The sequence below is a fragment of the Silurus meridionalis genome, chromosome 26 (genome assembly GCF_014805685.1).
Source record: "Silurus meridionalis isolate SWU-2019-XX chromosome 26, ASM1480568v1, whole genome shotgun sequence".
Lineage (NCBI taxonomy): Eukaryota > Metazoa > Chordata > Actinopteri > Siluriformes > Siluridae > Silurus > Silurus meridionalis.
In genome coordinates this window covers 8,328,983-8,333,743 of record NC_060909.1, presented here as the reverse complement: position 1 = coordinate 8,333,743, position 4,761 = coordinate 8,328,983, and positions in this window count along the sequence as shown.

The following is a 4,761-nucleotide window of genomic DNA, read 5'->3' as shown; positions in this document are numbered from 1 at the left end:
TAGGCAGGTCTTCAACAGCTATTGAGGGTTTGTTTTCAGTATGGATTCGATTTTGATATTAAATACAATAAAGTAAGAAGAGTAATATTATAGTGATGAGTAGTAGGGAGGACAGAAAACTTTCATTTCTTGAATTTTCACTCTCCTTTATTGTCTTTAAAGTATGTGATAAGGTTAAATACTAATATAGCTGATCATTTGTCTGATGATAGAGACATTTACAGACAGTGTCATGTGCACAAGCATATATGCTTGCTGATTTGGAAATTTAGTAGGTGTTAAAGATCTTTGAAGACTGTATTTCATAGAGCATAATTTACCCCTATGTATACTGCCCATTTCTGGCAGAAGAAGCAGCATGGAGCAGCATGGAGCAAGGAGCAGCATGCAGAAACTTAATCATAAAATGATGGAATGAGGCTGTTGCTTCAGGTGCCACGATAAAGTAGTTTCGATGTGCCAATCTGTTCTGCTACGTTACATAATCCCCTGTACAAGTGTATGCTTATGATATCAGATTTTGTGAACAGTAAAATTTCAACACTGACAAACCATGAACTAAGTTCAGATATAAGGTCAGATCTAAGGTCATATTTTTCTCCAATGTAACCACTAGCATCTTACTTTTTATGTAAATATGTGATATTGTGGATTATGCCCTGTCACTTTTTTGTGTTGTGATTGTTGGTTTGTTTGGTTTTGCCTGTTGTGTTGTATTTTTATGGACCATGTATGTCCTTAAATACAAAAAATAATAATTCAACTGCCCTCATTTCTCTTTAATTCACATAATGGCATTAATTCCCCCATTATGTATCATATCTGTAAGATTGAAATAAGATAATTGGCTGCATTCTGTTAACTCGATACACAAAAATCTTTCTCACTAGTGTCATGGTGTCACATAATGTAATGCATATTATTGTTATTTTTATGTTGTTTAATTAAAATGATGTGTTTTTAAATGTAATAAAGTAAATATGGATAATAATCAAAATTTGGAAGGCCAGTTATATAATCTACAACAAATAAATAAACTTGGTTTGGACAAAGAGACACTATTTACTGAAGGGGTCAGTATGTCCTTAGTGCAAATACAATGCTATGTTTTTAGAAATGAATGTCATTAAATGAAATGTATATTGCTTTAAATTACCCTTGAAATTGTTTGAAGGTCAGGAGCACACTGATGTTTTCATATATTCTTTCATAAATGCACTGTTTATGTTTGGGATCACACAGATATGTGTTGTATGAGCATAAAAACAATTCATTCCAATAAAGCCTCCAGTGGATTTAATTTTCATTTAGATGTGGCTACGTGATGGTGTAAAGAACTGAAAGGATCTAATAAAAAATATATTAAAACGGTATCTTATTAGAGCACCAAAGAAATGCCAATTTCCCTGTTGTTCAGTCCTAAATCTTAAGTGTGAAGACTTTAGCCTAGCAGAAATTATACTGAATTGCATCTTTAATTCATGAGGTTCATTCCAGGAAGATTAAACTACATATATATATATATATATATATATATATATATATATATATATATATATATATATATATATATATATATATTCAAACAATTAAAACTGAGATTGGATTTAATATTATTATCAGTAAAGATGTGACCAAAGTAAAGGTATAGAAGTGAGTTCTGCTCATCTGCTCATACCTTAAACTCCTCCTACTTTATGTATCTTTTCATAGGTTGCACAGACTGTTACAAATCTGCATATACATGAAAAATATAGCATGTTTCCTGTTTTGTGTAGCTGTTTGGCAAACCTGCGATTTTTATCTAGAAGTAATGTAATTTAATGTAATTTTGTAAGGTCTGCTCGTTGTTTGGTTTAATGATCAACCTTTCACCCAGAGCCCCAAGGCACTCCAACACCTGCCCTATATATACTTTCCCAGCCAATGTCAAGCATTTTGTCTCTTGAGCAAAACTTTCTCAAAGATCTTCCCATGCCTTTTATTTTTGTCATGGTTAGCTTTTTATCCTGTTTTGAATATGATTATGTGGATGATTTAGATACATAAACAACTTGGCAATGTTGCTGTGAAAAAACATTTACCAAAATGTTTTTTTTTTTTTTGTTTGTATGCACTACAGCAAGTCAATAAGAGGTGTGTGTGTGTGTGTGTGTGTGTGTGTGTGTGTGTGTGTGTGTGTGTGTGTGTGTGTATGTGTGTGTGTGTGTCTGTGTGTGTGTGTGTTTTGTGTGTGTGTGTGTGTGGGTAAGGCAGCAATGGGATTTATTTTTCACTTTTAAAAGTTGATTTGTTTGAAACAGGAAAACTCAAAACTGGACCATGGATCAAGGAAAGAAGGTGATTTGATTTGCTGAATTACATGAGTATAAAAGATGTAGGCAGGTGCATGGTCATGGTTTTCTTGGAGAACCCATAGCACCAGGATGCACTATGAGGGAAAAAGTAAGCTGTTGGAGGACCCTGGGTCCTGACATTCATATCGGCATTACCCTGATCACCTATCTAAACACTGTTGCAGGCCAAGTATAACCTTTAAAGGCAGTTATATTCCGTAATGGCTTGGTGCTGGATATAACAGCCCACCTTAAAGGTCTTGTAAAGTGCAAGCCTTTATTGGTCAAAGCTGTTTTGATATCAGTGGGACTGCACATGATTACAGAGGTGGTTTTAATGCTATGGCTGATCGTTGTAAATTCAAACCTCCATAATTTTTTTCTTTTTGAACTGATGTTACCACTTTGCAAGATCATATTGGAATTTTTAGTGCCAAACTTATGAAATATAGTACTTTCTATTAATACATATTTCTCCTTTAAAGCTTATCAAACAAGGTTTAATTTTTTTTTTAAAAACTGATCAGTTACTAACATATACATTTCTAACCACTTTAAAATATGATTTTATACGTAAGTTATATGTTTTAAAAGGATGTTGTTGTTCAAAGTCATGAGTTTTTATCACCTAACAGGTGCAGATCTATTGGAAACAGATAAAACTCACAGGCTTGATGTTGGTGGAGAATCCGTGTTCTTGGAATGTTCTTGGACATTGCTTGTTTGTCCTTTCCTGGCATCATTGTCTCCAATTTGTATGCCAACTTCCTAAAGATGTATGAACAAATTCCTGTTTCTGTAGAAAGAAAATGTTCTTTATGAGTGCATAAATCTGCCTGAGTAACCTGGTTCCTTATTTTATCTAATCTTTGTCAGAATATCAACAAAAACAGGCCTGTAAAGGTTTCATAAAAGAAGCACTGGAAAGCTTTAAATGGACATTCATTGACTTTAATAGGATGAACTGATCACCCATATCTAATAGAAATCATAGCCTTTGGCTAAAGCTGAGCAGGATTTGATTACACATGGGACACAATGCTTTTACGGCTTCTTAGAAAACAGGTAATTGAATCTATGAGGAATAAGAGGAGAGAAACATACAATTAAAGAGAAGATTATACAATTTTAAGGAGGTCTTGTTTTTATCTTTTTTTACACAAAATTTGAAGACTATAGTAACTGGCAAAAAGTTTAATCTACACTGCTCACGCGTTCTTATTATTTTAATTAATTTGCACATTTGTGTTTCCACTTCAGATGCAAAGTTGGCACATTTCATTGAATATCTGAATGAGAATCCAAATGGGAAAAAATCAGCTTGTTTTCTTACCTGACATGTATTGTAACACATCTCACATCTAGGCTGATTAGTCTGAGGCTAAGTCTGAGGCTTTTTAAAGTGTACTTTAGTGCAGAACAATGCGTAAAGATTTGTTTTCTAGAATTTTCCACAGTGCCAGGTAAGACAGAGTGGCAGTGAGAAAAAGTCTGTCAAATAAATTCGCTGCATTAAGTTTTGTTCACATTCCACTTATGCTCTAATTTAGTTAAGAACTTGTTTATGGATTATGTACTAGATTTTTTAATTGATGGACAGTGTTTTCAGATAATTCTTACATAATTATATTTACAATCAATCTTAAGTTACAGAATGTTGACCCTGCTATGTAACTATTCTAATTTCTTTTAAATTGTTAAAACAGCCCAGATATTTTTACCCACAAGTTACTAGATTATATTAAGATCATAATCCAACCTTGCCTGGTTAAATCAACTCATGAGCATTTTGTTGGTGTTAGTGTAATAAACAAACAAACAAGCAAATGGTTAACAAATACGTAAAATAATAATGAGAATAATAATAATAATAAATATTAATAGTAGTAGTAGTAGTAGTAGTAGTAGTAAAAAGTAATATTAGTAAATAAAGAAAACTGAACTGGTGTTTTAAGAACAACCAACAAATAAAAAACAATAAAAAAGATAATAATAAAGATATTAAGAAAATAATATATATTGTTAATATGTTTAAGGAATTGGTGTAATTTATGATTTTATTGATTACACGTTAAATAAACGCCAAAAGCTAAAGAACTAAAATATTATAAGTAAATTAGCCAACATAAAATACATATTGAATGTGAAATGTCAGGAGTGCAATGAAGATTGCATGAGTGCAATAACAAAATCATTACATGAATCAAGAAATACATGCATTAAGAATATAAACATTTAAAGAGGCGTCAAATGAAAAAAAAAAAAAGTGTCACATTTTCAGTAAATTGCTTTATTGCTTTATTAATTTATTGTGGTCTAAAAAAAGAAATAATGGAAATAATCGGATCCGAGGCACCCTAAGATATAGAATATCACGTGGGAAAATAGGAGGATGCCAATTTAAATAGTCCTGTCGTCTAAGGGA